This window comes from Stegodyphus dumicola, chromosome 5 (genome assembly GCF_044657685.1).
Source record: "Stegodyphus dumicola isolate Sdum_Otavi_A_Nest chromosome 5, ASM4465768v1".
Lineage (NCBI taxonomy): Eukaryota > Metazoa > Arthropoda > Arachnida > Araneae > Eresidae > Stegodyphus > Stegodyphus dumicola.
In genome coordinates this window covers 193,346,643-193,362,985 of record NC_140772.1, presented here as the reverse complement: position 1 = coordinate 193,362,985, position 16,343 = coordinate 193,346,643, and positions in this window count along the sequence as shown.

The window sequence follows — 16,343 nt, the reverse complement described above, 5'->3', positions numbered from 1 at the left end:
TTCTTTCCAAATGAATATCTTATTAAAAATTAAATGAACTTCCAAATTAACATGAAAGCATTTATTGATTTTGAATCCTTATGTCGTACAGATATCAGGTATTTTTGAAGCAGGAGACGAAAAATTAGCAATGCCTTCGCCGGGAATCGATCCGCGGACCTCTGCAATACGCGTCTAGCGTGCAGACCACCCCACCACGAAGGCATGCCAAGAAGGTGGGAGAAATACCTTATAATGTTTGTTAAACAGTCATAAATTGATTAAATTCGAATCAAAAATCGAAGATCTTAAGTTTTGCAGAATGGCTGCAGTCTGAGAACAGTTTAAGTGTAACTCCGAGTGAAAGATGAATTAAATATTTTTTTTATTTTTACATAGTGAAAACTCTTGACAAGACATGGTATGATAAATTCACGATGCCACAATGTAAAGTTCCGAAAATTTTGGAAAGACTCTATTGAGGATGTTTCTAATGGCGGCAAAATTTTTTAGTTAAGTTTTATGACTGTCTGTATCTGATGCATTACACATACGGAATAATATCATTATAGATTCTGGTTGTCTATAAACCCAAAATGATAATAATAGAATAGTAAAAATTAAATGTTTATTGAAGTATGTGTCTCTAAATAGATTTAGAACTGAAATGCATCTTATTGTTCCTCCTGTGCAATTTTCAGGAAACAGAACGAAATTGCAAATTTAGTAATAAAAACTCACGTTGATTTATTTCTAAAGCGTTCCAAATGCAATTAAAGCAACAACTAGCTAGACTGAAATTTCTCAGTGAATTTGACTCGGAGACTAGAAAATCAAAGAGGCATACCACTTGAGAAGAGATGAATACTCTGCTATCGATTTCTCGCTAATTCAAGTAATAGGATGCTAGATGACAGTTAATTCAATTTCATGGGCTAAGTTATTGAAAATTTCTAATCTCTCACAGCTTTGAATTCCTCATTATGCTCTTACAAAACTCCCTTGACGCCCTCTGATAAATAAATCAACTCCCGATTAACTGGGGCGAATTAACCGGGTTCTGATCTTGTCCAAAAAAGGGTAAGTTTGTTTACTGCGGAACAATGGAAAATTACTATAACAAACTAATTACAAACAAAACTACAAACAAAAGTAAAATTTCTGGAGGAACTACAAAAAACCGGAAGAAAATGCTTAATATAGTAATAATAATAACAGATTGTGTAACAGTATTTAAGAACTATTTTTGTCTGCTATAAAAGTACGTAATTTAATCTTCTATAACCTTCAATACATAAACACTGTTAAATCATTCTTTAAAAATCTGATGACTTTACAGTATACAAAATTTCACCGTTCTACGCCTGATAGTTCATGACTTACGCGAGATACATACATACGTACATACAGACTTGAAGAAAAGCTCTTTTCTGAATCCATTTTAATTGAATAATATGGATATATTAAAATCTGTTTTGGCAAAACCAGTCCGTTCCTTTGTCCTTACATACAGATGTCAAGCAAAAACATCGTTCAAATGGTTTCAAAAGCGATTGAAATGGCTATTTTCGTTGAAATATGATACTCAGAATTTTGCGTGATTACAATACTTCCTTTACTTCGTACAAGGAAGTAAAAATAGATTGCTAAATTGTAAAAATAAGCTAAGTGCACAGCCATTAATATCCTGTTTCTCTCTTTGATTCATATCGAAATGCAATAATAGATAAAGAAAAAATTTTTCTTTTGCTCTGAAGAATGTTCTTATTTTCAATGCTGATTTACTTTAAATATTCATAGAAACAGATTCTCCAAATTAAACTCTTTAAGAAGGTGAATTTGTCAAAAGTATGTTTCTGTTTAGTTTACGTTATTTCTCTTCCCTGTTTTTGAACCGCTGTCGGATAACCGTGTTAACCGTTATTTTAATTTGAAGTACGGTGGTGACCACTCAAGAGAAATTTACTTCTAACTTATGCAAGAAAAAAGTACTGGATCTGAAAAAATACCAAATTTATAAATACTTTTCTTTCACTAACAGCATTTAAAGATATTACTATTATATTACAATTGGTGAGCTCAATATAAAACTTTAAATTAAGGTATGAGTAGTATAAAAATGACAGTTCTGCATCAGGTGGATCAGTGGATCAGGGGGCGTGGTCAATGACATCACAGAGGGCGGGGCCAAATGCAACGTCATCAGACTAGGAGGCGTGGTTTCGAGTGGAGTGGAGTTGTTCGTAGACTGCTGGTTGAGTTGTAGACCTCCTGCTTTTCATTTAAAGTTAGTTTTTTTAATTTGGCAACGGAGTCATGGCGTCCTCTAGGGATGAAAAATGAAAATAATCTATTTAGGAATTGCTCATGGCGTCCTCTATGGACGAAAAAAGAAAATAATTTATTTTAGAAATTTCTATTTTTTAAAAAAAAAATACTCTATTATTCAAAATATAGAATTGAACTCTGAAACAAAATATCTCACCAGCTGAGTAGTTTGAAGATTTTAACCACTAAGCTGACGGGATACATTCAGATTTAGGTAAAAAAGCCTATATAAGAAAATGGAATTTGAATCGACTCATCAATTTATTCTGATACTTTTATCCTTTCTAGTTTTTCATGAAACTTATTTCTCAGGTTTTCTGTTTCATAATAACATATTCATTTACTGTCATATTTTTTAAATACTTAACGTTTCTAATTTATTTGTAATATTTTATTTAATTTCCACATACTATTTTTTCATACCTTTCATAAATTTCAGAATACCTGATTTTTAACTTATACGTTATATTTCACAAACGTTCCCGCACGTGCTGTTTATTTGTTACATTACTTAATTTTAGATGCAATTTCACACTTTTTTTAACGTTATAATGTTCAATATATTCTGAATTTTAACTTCATTTACTTTTTTTAAACCATTCTAGTATTCTATACACACTTTAACTTAGTGGTATGAAATTGTATTTAAAAAGAAACGTTTATTTTTCATGATCTTAGTTCTTTTACTAAATTTTCTACAGAATTTCTAATTTCTTTCACGTGTTTAACAATATCTTCCTTACATTACCGAATATTTTTTTAAAAAAAACTTAAGTCTATAACTGTTAATTGCTTTTCTTACGTTCATGATTTCCCTTCTGTGTTTATATTTCTTAATTCTAGCTTAACTTATTTATTATAATGTTTTTATTTCTGTCTCATCACTCGTAATTCCAACATTTTATCCCTTTTTATTCATTTTAACGATATGGATTGTTTTCATTTACTCCATAATCAAATATTTCCTTACAATTTTTATAATACTTGTTTTATTCCTCGATCATAATAGATCATCTACAGGTTTTACTCAGAAATTTCCATTCACAACTTTACAGTTTAATACCATTTATATCTAAATGTATTTCTTTCTCATATAGTTTTATGGTCTTCAAAGTTTCTAACATCATATTTAGATTTAAATCCCGATTACCTTTAAGTGTGTTGATAATTTTCATTTCTAATTTTACAACCACGTTCAGTGTTTCATCCACACATACCAAAATATTTCTTACATTTTCTGATATTTAGTCTATGTCATATTTCAGTACTTCAAATGAATTTACACTGCTTACACTATTATTTTTTCATGTTTTAGAGACACTAACTATACTAATTTTACTATTTTTCCTGCACTAATTGCATCTATGTCAGCACTCATGATAAACTAGCAATTGTTTTGCATCACATGCATAAAGAAATTCTTAAAACCAACTTTTTCAATATCGTACTCAAATTACTGTTTTCCAGATAGGAATTACCAGTATTCTTTGGTTTTACTCTGTTACATCTTTTTAAATTTTAACATCTTACTTTTAATTCTAACATACATCTTTTAAACAGTTTTTTCTTTTAATGATAGCCTTACCTTATTTGTTCAAATTAATTCTTTCATTCACCTTCTTTACTACCTTTCAGTACCTTCATAATTCACTATGCAAACGCAATGTCTTTCACTGACATTCTGTTTAATAATACCACAAGTTTCCTTAATTGACAAAAAGCGAATTATTTCTCATTTCAAAATAGAACTACTATATTTTTGCACAAACATTACCTTTATCCATTCAAGCCACCCCTTAACCTGTAACTGATGTAGCGATAGGAAAGGAGATTCTTATCATATGCTCTTTCGACATTTGAGGTTTCTAGAACTTCTTTGACAAGTATATCAATACCATCAGAAAATATACTTAACACTTTTACCCAGTTTAAAGGCAACATACTGTTATAAGAATGGTTTTAGTTAAATTTATAACACAAATAAACGCATTTTGTGCTAAATAGGCATAAACATTTAGATTCAGAGTATTTCTTTTTAATCCGATGTAAGACTTGAATTTCATTCATGATACGGATTGTCTCTTGATTTTCTTTTTGTTTACCTTACACTAATAGAAAATTTTTATTTTACAAGTTCAGCTTTTAATGAAATAGAAATAAAAACTACGATACACCTGCTGATTTTAAGAAAAAGAACTTTGATACATTTCTGGAAATGTAAATGTTTTTAGAGTTTTCTTTCAATAACGTTGATTTTCATTACTTTACTAACTTCAATAATTCTCTTATTAGCTAATATGAATGAAAGAAGATTGTCAAAAATGTGACACAGTATAATTCTTACGAACATATGTACCTTTACCAGCATACAGATATTACTGATTGAAATGAAGAAAGATACAGATATTTTACTCCAATCTACATTAAATTAAAAAAAAAATATTGAAACTTTCATACATTCCAAAGAATAAACGAAAACTCAATAGATATTGTCATGTTTGTATATATGAGATAAAAGTTTTATGAATGGTATTTAAAGTAATGCTTAGAACTTCATAAAAGCGAACATTCACTATGTTAATACACATATCATCAGTTATTTACATTAATCAATGTAATATTAATCATTACATGTACTATATGCATATATATTTAAAGTTTAATTGTCTTACAATTGAATAATTAACTATTGAGAGAAAGAGGTTCATATCTTACACTATTTAATTCACATGGAACAAATTTTTCCATCAACCACATTGAACCAAGTTTATTAAATTCGCCAAAGCTCTTTTATTTCTGCATTTTCACACTCACGACACATTTTAAATGTAACTATTGATTACCATTTCAAACACCGATATCATAACTCAGTGTAAAACTACATCATAACTCATTTTTTCCCTACTAACTACAATTTTATATATTCAAGAAGTACATCTAAGACATGATCATTTTCTATGTTCTAGCAAATCGATTCAATTGCGAACATACTATTAAGACTTGCGATTTTAGAAGACTTGCATGTATTAACGATGCCAACGTTTCTTCGTTTTTGTAAGATTCGTATCAAACCATGTCGCATTCGAATGTGGTGTAAGAGATCACTTTTTCTTTTAAACACTTGTAAACAATGGATGCAATTTATAAGAAGAGAAGTATCATGCTGTTTCAAAACATCATCATCAGCATATTTCTGTTTCTTTTGACACCAGCAAAATTTAAAAAAAAAAAAAGGTTCGTGAGATTTTCTTCAAATTCTGTTTTACTTGAAAAAATGTCCGAACATTCAATACGATGTAAAGAATCATATTGTTTTAAATTCTTATGCTCACTAATTATTTTTTATCACGATTTACTCTTAAAAGTAACTTTATAAGTTTTCATATCCTTTTTACATGAAAAGAACTTGTGATTATTCACTACAAAATTCTAAGACGAGAAGCTTCGCGACTTTTCAAACTACAAATTTAAATTTCTTAGGACATACACTACATCTGATGTTTCTTTCATGAGATTTCAAATATCTCTTCAGATTACTCGTATTCAAGAAACCTTACAAATATATCACATAAGTTCAGCGAATAATCGCTTCATAAACTCTTAAATTTTCAACACGAGTGAATCACTTGAAGCATATACTGCACTGTAAACATACAATACTTAAAAAAATTGTTATAAAAAATAAAAATACATTCATTTCACCAAGAAGCTTTTCTATTTAAATACATTTATTTATTTCCAAAGAACAAGTTTCTGTATTATACATAAAATATACTTAGAATTTTCTTTCATTAGTTAATATCAAATTAACAACAATATCCATTTACTGATATTTGATATACATGTTTGCTTTAAAATTAAAACTAAAATTTCAATATATTTCTATTAAAAAAACATAATGAAAAAAAAATACTCATAACATCAACCAAAGACAGAAATTTAAATAGAATAGCTGTACTTATATTAGTGCATTTTTATAATCTTCATAACATTTCGATTCAAAAAACCTATTACAAAATAAATGAAACATTTTTTTCTGCCTTAAAGAATCTCTTATATTTTTAAAATTAATACATAAAAATATATCTTCACCAATATATTTAATTCTGTCCTCAACACTTATTATAATACAATCATGTCTTGTTTGTGAAGGATGATTTACAATGCAACCTTCGCATTTATATAGCTTTTTTATCACTGAATTTAATTCAATTTTGATAGAGTTTATGAGTTCTTTAAAACGTTCATCATCATCACTTACCATATCCGAACAATTGTTTTTACATTTGATTTGCAAAGGTAAAATTATTTCAAAAATACTTTTATATAAAGTATTAGATACATCAGGAATAATTTCTTTCAATTTTTTTAAAATATCACAGTTTACTTTTAGGTATGTAGGTTTTAGTTTAAAAGAATTTTCATCTTGTTTAAAAACTTGTTGAAAAATACACTCACCTTCTTTGTTGAAAACTACCAACTCATTATTGCAAATGATGCTGACACTCATATAGACAAGATTAAATTCATATATTTTTGAGGAAAATTCTTGCCATGTTGCAGGAGTTATAACAACACCGCGTGTAGTAGGGTATAATATTTTATTTTGTTCCACACATTCACGTAGATGAATGTTCATTCTGTTTTCAAACTGATTTATGGACACAAAATATCCCCAACCAAGAGTCCACTGTGCAATCAACTTCGAACTTTCTTTTTTCTGTTCTCGATTATTCGGCATGAAGATATTTTCAGGAACAGACTTCATATAGTGGGCAAACCAGTCATCCTCTGGAAGTTCATCCTCATTATCTTCCAAGCGTCGTTTTTTAATTTTCGAAATTTTTATGTTTCGGAATGTGATACTAATTCTAGGATCTTTAACGTCAGGTTGAGAGGGTATTCCGTGCATCCAAAATTGATTCGTTGGGTGTCTCATTACAAGGAGAGTTCCATGAGTTAAGTCCACGCTTCGAGATGTGAAATTTCGCCTGGTAAATACCATTTGACGTTTTGCACCTAAACTGATGATAGGTATATCACTTTCAGGTTCGAGACAAGTTTCATTGTCTTTATGCGTTGAAATTTTCGCCACTCCGTCAGGATAATAGTTCAATAAAGCAAAATTATATTTTTTCCAGTTATCGTTTCAACATAATCTTTTACATTTAGAAGAGTTTGAGTCCATGGTTCTGCACAAATGCTCGTTCCAGAGAATTCGTAACTAAGTCCTTCATCACCAAAACCGAGTACTTTTCTTCGTGGAACATACTGAGTCCCATTAATTTCAAAACTAATATTTTTAAAATCATAATGTGATAGTTCATCTAGCAAAATATCAGCTTCATTTCGTGAATAAAGTTCTTCGTATAATTCCACATTTAACTCTGTATCACATATATTCCTCATATTCGCTTTTGAATCTAACGACAATTCTGAATGATATAGAAATACGTAGCATTCTTAAATAGCAAAAATTATCTAAAACATACATTAACGAAATGATTTCATCAACACTTATCGTAATACATTCTTGTCATGTCTTGTTTGTGAAGCCAGTTTTTCCGGCGTCATATGTGTAAAAATAATCATGATAGGATAGTGGGAAAGAGTTATAGTGTCCTAATGTTGTTATTCTGAACCTCGATATTACATATATGCATAAGGAGAATCTTAAAAGCATCATCCACTTAACATGATAGAGTAATGGAAAATTTCTAAAACTCTGATAATCATACGCGAAAGAATGTATTATCTTAAGGTTGTTGTTGCTATTCCAAATTTGACAGTACATACAGAAGTGAAGGAAGATCCTTGATAAGCGCTGTAGACTTCACGTTATCATGATAACGTGCAGCACTCATCAAGGGTCTTCCTTCACTTCTGTATGTATTGTCAAACTTGGAATAGCAACAACAACCTTAAGATAATACATTCTTTCGCGTATGATTATCAGAGTTTTAGAAATTTTCCATTACTCTATCATGTTAAGTGGATGATGCTTTTAAGATTCTCCTTATGCATATATGTAATATCGAGGTTCAGAATAACAACATTAGGACACTATAACTCTTTCCCACTATCCTATCATGATTATTTTTACACATATGACGCCGGAAAAACTGGCTTCACAAACAAGACATGACAAGAATGTATTACGATAAGTGTTGATGAAATCATTTCGTTAATGTATGTTTTAGATAATTTTTGCTATTTAAGAATGCTACGTATTTCTATATCATTCAGAATTGTCGTTAGATTCAAAAGCGAATATGAGGAATATATGTGATACAGAGTTAAATGTGGAATTATACGAAGAACTTTATTCACGAAATGAAGCTGATATTTTGCTAGATGAACTATCACATTATGATTTTAAAAATATTAGTTTTGAAATTAATGGGACTCAGTATGTTCCACGAAGAAAAGTACTCGGTTTTGGTGATGAAGGACTTAGTTACGAATTCTCTGGAACGAGCATTTGTGCAGAACCATGGACTCAAACTCTTCTAAATGTAAAAGATTATGTTGAAACGATAACTGGAAAAAATATAATTTTGCTTTATTGAACTATTATCCTGACGGAGTGGCGAAAATTTCAACGCATAAAGACAATGAAACTTGTCTCGAACCTGAAAGTGATATACCTATCATCAGTTTAGGTGCAAAACGTCAAATGGTATTTACCAGGCGAAATTTCACATCTCGAAGCGTGGACTTAACTCATGGAACTCTCCTTGTAATGAGACACCCAACGAATCAATTTTGGATGCACGGAATACCCTCTCAACCTGACGTTAAAGATCCTAGAATTAGTATCACATTCCGAAACATAAAAATTTCGAAAATTAAAAAACGACGCTTGGAAGATAATGAGGATGAACTTCCAGAGGATGACTGGTTTGCCCACTATATGAAGTCTGTTCCTGAAAATATCTTCATGCCGAATAATCGAGAACAGAAAAAAGAAAGTTCGAAGTTGATTGCACAGTGGACTCTTGGTTGGGGATATTTTGTGTCCATAAATCAGTTTGAAAACAGAATGAACATTCATCTACGTGAATGTGTGGAACAAAATAAAATATTATACCCTACTACACGCGGTGTTGTTATAACTCCTGCAACATGGCAAGAATTTTCCTCAAAAATATATGAATTTAATCTTGTCTATATGAGTGTCAGCATCATTTGCAATAATGAGTTGGTAGTTTTCAACAAAGAAGGTGACAGTATTTTTCAATAAGTTTTTAAACAAGATGAAAATTCTTTTAAACTAAAACCTACATACCTAAAAGTAAACTGTGATATTTTAAAAAAATTGAAAGAAATTATTCCTGATGTATCTAATACTTTATATAAAAGTATTTTTGAAATTATTTTACCGTTGCAAATCAAATGTAAAAACAATTGTTCGGATATGGTAAGTGATGATGATGAACGTTTTAAAGAACTCATAAACTCTATCAAAACTGAATTAAATTCAGTGATAAAAAAGCTATATAAATGCGAAGGTTGCATTGTAAATCATCCTTCACAAACAAGACATGATTGCATTATAATAAGTGTTGAGGACAGAATTAAATATATTGGTGAAGATATATTTTTATGTATTAATTTTAAAAATATAAGAGATTCTTTAAGGCAGAAAAAAATGTTTCATTGTTTTTGTAATAGGTTTTTTGAATCGAAATGTTATGAAGATTATAAAAATGCACTAATATAAGTACAGCTATTCTATTTAAATTTCTGTCTTTGGTTGATGTTATGAGTATTTTTTTTCATTATGTTTTTTTAATAGAAATATATTGAAATTTTAGTTTTAATTTTAAAGCAAACATGTATATCAAATATCAGTAAATGGATATTGTTGTTAATTTGATATTAACTAATGAAAGAAAATTCTAAGTATATTTTATGTATAATACAGAAACTTGTTCTTTGGAAATAAATAAATGTATTTAAATAGAAAAGCTTCTTGGTGAAATGAATGTATTTTTATTTTTTATAACAATTTTTTTAAGTATTGTATGTTTACAGTGCAGTATATGCTTCAAGTGATTCACTCGTGTTGAAAATTTAAGAGTTTATGAAGCGATTATTCGCTGAACTTATGTGATATATTTGTAAGGTTTCTTGAATACGAGTAATCTGAAGAGATATTTGAAATCTCATGAAAGAAACATCAGATGTAGTGTATGTCCTAAGAAATTTAAATTTGTAGTTTGAAAAGTCGCGAAGCTTCTCGTCTTAGAATTTTGTAGTGAATAATCACAAGTTCTTTTCATGTAAAAAGGATATGAAAACTTATAAAGTTACTTTTAAGAGTAAATCGTGATAAAAAATAATTAGTGAGCATAAGAATTTAAAACAATATGATTCTTTACATCGTATTGAATGTTCGGACATTTTTTCAAGTAAAACAGAATTTGAAGAAAATCTCACGAACCTTTTTTTTTTTTTTAAATTTTGCTGGTGTCAAAAGAAACAGAAATATGCTGATGATGATGTTTTGAAACAGCATGATACTTCTCTTCTTATAAATTGCATCCATTGTTTACAAGTGTTTAAAAGAAAAAGTGATCTCTTACACCACATTCGAATGCGACATGGTTTGATACGAATCTTACAAAAACGAAGAAACGTTGGCATCGTTAATACATGCAAGTCTTCTAAAATCGCAAGTCTTAATAGTATGTTCGCAATTGAATCGATTTGCTAGAACATAGAAAATGATCATGTCTTAGATGTACTTCTTGAATATATAAAATTGTAGTTAGTAGGGAAAAAATGAGTTATGATGTAGTTTTACACTGAGTTATGATATCGGTGTTTGAAATGGTAATCAATAGTTACATTTAAAATGTGTCGTGAGTGTGAAAATGCAGAAATAAAAGAGCTTTGGCGAATTTAATAAACTTGGTTCAATGTGGTTGATGGAATAATTTGTTCCATGTGAATTAAATAGTGTAAGATATGAACCTCTTTCTCTCAATAGTTAATTATTCAATTGTAAGACAATTAAACTTTAAATATATATGCATATAGTACATGTAATGATTAATATTACATTGATTAATGTAAATAACTGATGATATGTGTATTAACATAGTGAATGTTCGCTTTTATGAAGTTCTAAGCATTACTTTAAATACCATTCATAAAACTTTTATCTCATATATACAAACATGACAATATCTATTGAGTTTTCGTTTATTCTTTGGAATGTATGAAAGTTTCAATATTTTTTTTTAATTTAATGTAGATTGGAGTAAAATATCTGTATCTTTCTTCATTTCAATCAGTAATATCTGTATGCTGGTAAAGGTACATATGTTCGTAAGAATTATACTGTGTCACATTTTTGACAATCTTCTTTCATTCATATTAGCTAATAAGAGAATTATTGAAGTTAGTAAAGTAATGAAAATCAACGTTATTGAAAGAAAACTCTAAAAGCATTTACATTTCCAGAAATATATCAAAGTTCCTTTTCTTAAAATCAGCAGGTGTATCGTAGTTTTTATTTCTATTTCATTAAAAGCTGAACTTGTAAAATAAAAATTTTCTATTAGTGTAAGGTAAACAAAAAGAAAATCAAGAGACAATCCGTATCATGAATGAAATTCAAGTCTTACATCGGATTAAAAAGAAATACTCTGAATCTAAATGTTTATGCCTATTTAGCACAAAATGCGTTTATTTGTGTTATAAATTTAACTAAAACCATTCTTATAACAGTATGTTGCCTTTAAACTGGGTAAAAGTGTTAAGTATATTTTCTGATGGTATTGATATACTTGTCAAAGAAGTTCTAGAAACCTCAAATGTCGAAAGAGCATATGATAAGAATCTCCTTTCCTATCGCTACATCAGTTACAGGTTAAGGGGTGGCTTGAATGGATAAAGGTAATGTTTGTGCAAAAATATAGTAGTTCTATTTTGAAATGAGAAATAATTCGCTTTTTGTCAATTAAGGAAACTTGTGGTATTATTAAACAGAATGTCAGTGAAAGACATTGCGTTTGCATAGTGAATTATGAAGGTACTGAAAGGTAGTAAAGAAGGTGAATGAAAGAATTAATTTGAACAAATAAGGTAAGGCTATCATTAAAAGAAAAAACTGTTTAAAAGATGTATGTTAGAATTAAAAGTAAGATGTTAAAATTTAAAAAGATGTAACAGAGTAAAACCAAAGAATACTGGTAATTCCTATCTGGAAAACAGTAATTTGAGTACGATATTGAAAAAGTTGGTTTTAAGAATTTCTTTATGCATGTGATGCAAAACAATTGCTAGTTTATCATGAGTGCTGACATAGATGCAATTAGTGCAGGAAAAATAGTAAAATTAGTATAGTTAGTGTCTCTAAAACATGAAAAAATAATAGTGTAAGCAGTGTAAATTCATTTGAAGTACTGAAATATGACATAGACTAAATATCAGAAAATGTAAGAAATATTTTGGTATGTGTGGATGAAACACTGAACGTGGTTGTAAAATTAGAAATGAAAATTATCAACACACTTAAAGGTAATCGGGATTTAAAACTAAATATGATGTTAGAAACTTTGAAGACCATAAAACTATATGAGAAAGAAATACATTTAGATATAAATGGTATTAAACTGTAAAGTTGTGAATGGAAATTTCTGAGTAAAACCTGTAGATGATCTATTATGATCGAGGAATAAAACAAGTATTATAAAAATTGTAAGGAAATATTTGATTATGGAGTAAATGAAAACAATCCATATCGTTAAAATGAATAAAAAGGGATAAAATGTTGGAATTACGAGTGATGAGACAGAAATAAAAACATTATAATAAATAAGTTAAGCTAGAATTAAGAAATATAAACACAGAAGGGAAATCATGAACGTAAGAAAAGCAATTAACAGTTATAGACTTAAGTTTTTTTTAAAAAAATATTCGGTAATGTAAGGAAGATATTGTTAAACACGTGAAAGAAATTAGAAATTCTGTAGAAAATTTAGTAAAAGAACTAAGATCATGAAAAATAAACGTTTCTTTTTAAATACAATTTCATACCACTAAGTTAAAGTGTGTATAGAATACTAGAATGGTTTAAAAAAGTAAATGAAGTTAAAATTCAGAATATATTGAACATTATAACGTTAAAAAAAGTGTGAAATTGCATCTAAAATTAAGTAATGTAACAAATAAACAGCACGTGCGGGAAAGTTTGTGAAATATAACGTATAAGTTAAAAATCAGGTATTCTGAAATTTATGAAAGGTATGAAAAAATAGTATGTGGAAATTAAATAAAATATTACAAATAAATTAGAAACGTTAAGTATTTAAAAAATATGACAGTAAATGAATATGTTATTATGAAACAGAAAACCTGAGAAATAAGTTTCATGAAAAACTAGAAAGGATAAAAGTATCAGAATAAATTGATGAGTCGATTCAAATTCCATTTTCTTATATAGGCTTTTTTACCTAAATCTGAATGTATCCCGTCAGCTTAGTGGTTAAAATCTTCAAACTACTCAGCTGGTGAGATATTTTGTTTCAGAGTTCAATTCTATATTTTGAATAATAGAGTATTTTTTTTTAAAAATAGAAATTTCTAAAATAAATTATTTTCTTTTTTCGTCCATAGAGGACGCCATGAGCAATTCCTAAATAGATTATTTTCATTTTTCATCCCTAGAGGACGCCATGACTCCGTTGCCAAATTAAAAAAACTAACTTTAAATGAAAAGCAGGAGGTCTACAACTCAACCAGCAGTCTACGAACAACTCCACTCCACTCGAAACCACGCCTCCTAGTGTGATGACGTTGCATTTGGCCCCGCCCTCTGTGATGTCATTGACCACGCCCCCTGATCCACTGATCCACCTGATGCAGAACTGTCATTTTTATACTACTGGTATGTCGACAAGTATCGAAAACAAATTTCAAAATTCACCTCTGTAGAGTTATCAGGGAACTTTTAGTTACTTAATTTTTTAACTTACATATAGACAGTTTAATTATTTAATATTCATTATGCATATAGATACTTCATTTAGTTAATATACTAATTATACAGAGTAGAAAAGTATTGAAAATATTAATTCACTATTTTAGCAGAGTTTGATAAAACATTAAAACTATAAAAGCGGTAAAATCTTTGCGCTGATAAGTACTTTATATTTTTGCCCCAAATGGGCGTTAACCCAGAAGGGCTATTAGACTGAAAACGGTATTTTGCTTCGAAACAGTTTTCAAATTGTTGACACCAACTATTATCGCCCTGTATTATATTTAAAGAAACAAAATAATTTAGAATGAATTTACATGAATGTATGTATGTATGTTTCTCGCACTTGGAATAAACAACGGTACACAGAATCATCAAATTCTGAATAACATTGTCCTGCACCCGAACATGGGCACCTGGAGGACCAAATCTAGATTTTCGAATTAGTTTTATTATTTATTTAATATTTTGTAAAACTTTAACAAAATTTTGATTAAAAATTCAGCAATATCAAAGCAAGCAGTGACAACATTGTAAGGAATAAAACCTTTGTACCTCCAGCGCATGAGACTGTCCATAGGAAATTCTGAAGATATGCTGTGTTTTAATATTTTTAGCATAGTGTGGTGTTATCTAAATGCTTTCGAAACGTATATGTGCCCGTAAATAAAAACAAAAACGCTTGATTGGGCGTAATATAAAACCTGAAATCTTTCAGATTTTATTTTTTCTATGTTAATTTTATTAAAATTTTTATTTCTTTTTAAATTTTTATTATATATACATTATTTATAAAAATGAGTCTTTCTTCAAAAGAGGTAGTAGCTTGTTTTCTATATTACTCTTATTCATTGTAGCTCCTAGAAATATTCTTCGATTGCTGTTAACGAACGAGAATGGTACATTATTCTTTTAACTAACATTAGGAAACGTTTGTTCTCAAACAACATTTCTATTTCATGAATTTTATCCTAAAACAAAGAATCTTTATACCTTTCACTAGTGTTGGTATGGTTCCTCAACGGATATCACTCCCTTCATAATCTCTATAGTAATTTTTTCATTAAAGTTTTAAAAATTAGAAGCAAAAAACATTATATATAAAAAGAGTACGATATGAGCATTTAAGGATTTGATTATAGTTAAACCTTTTAATAAGGGACCTGCAAAATTTATTCGTTTAAAATTTCATTAGGAAATTAACATTGCTGAATAAGTCTTCACCTTTAATTTAAAGGTGTCGTAACATCTCTCTTTGGAACTTTACTACCATCTAAACTCTCTTTGGAAGACCTTTGCTTTCGATATACTACTTGCTTTTCGGTATCTACAAATTTAACACTGTCCGCTGAATTTATTTTTTCAGTTATTTGAAACGCATTAAGGTCTTAAATATTTCATCACTATTAGCGATATTGAACCAAAATAATCTAAATTTAGATTTACTGTTTCTGGTAGTATGAATACTAAGGAAATAAAATGTGCCTTGATTAAAAATTTAAAAAGCTATTAACACGAATTTAATTTGCTAAATAGCATCTCCTACTGTAGTCAGTATGAGATATAAATTCATAGTCTAATCCTCTCTTGTTATCTTTGTTCTTATTCCAAGAAACGAAGAAAGTATTAAATGCATTAAAATGTATTAAAACATCAAAATTTATAAAAAGTATTAGATCTAGTATAAAAGCACTAACAGTGGACAAACTAATCTGGATTAAACTGTGCTCAGTAAATCTGTATATATCTGAAGTTAAACTGAGTTAGAAAAGATGAAAAAGGGATAACTTAATTCAAAATGAAGACTGGTAATTTAAACTAAAAATTCCGTAATAAACTGAATAACTGATAAAATTATATTTCATATTTGAAGATGTTTTAATGAAATAAATTAGGTGAATAAATATGAAGCACTGAAAGATAAAATGAATATAATTTACGTCAACTTTTCTAAAAATAGTTTCCCTGCTTATAGTTTTGGAAATTTTCATTTTGAACTAAATAACATTGGAAATGCCATTCACTGTCTTCCAATTTCCAAAAA